We start from the raw sequence: 342 nt of genomic DNA on the forward strand, positions 1-342 counted from the left end.
AAAGAGAAGAAAGTAAAAAAGGAGGGGAGTGAAAAAAAGAGGGAAGGGAGGAAGGGGGAGAGGAAAAGAAGAAAGAAAGGAAGGAAAAGGGAAAAGGGAGGGGAAAAAGGGGGAAAGGAGAAAGAGATTTAAAGGAAAAGGGAGGGGGGGGGGGTGGAAAAAAAAATAAAGTAAAAAAGAAAGGGGAGTGAGAAAGGGGGAAAGGGAGGAGAAGGGATTTTGGGAAAGGGAAAAGGGGGAAGTGGGAGAGGAAAGAAAAAGGAAGAAAAGGGAGGAAGAGAGATGGGAGGAAAGGGAAAAAGTGAGAAAAGTGGGAAAAGAAGCGGGGACTATTTCATTTTT

Source organism: Penaeus monodon, chromosome 20, assembly GCF_015228065.2.
Source record: "Penaeus monodon isolate SGIC_2016 chromosome 20, NSTDA_Pmon_1, whole genome shotgun sequence".
Classification (NCBI taxonomy): Eukaryota; Metazoa; Arthropoda; class Malacostraca; order Decapoda; family Penaeidae; genus Penaeus; species Penaeus monodon.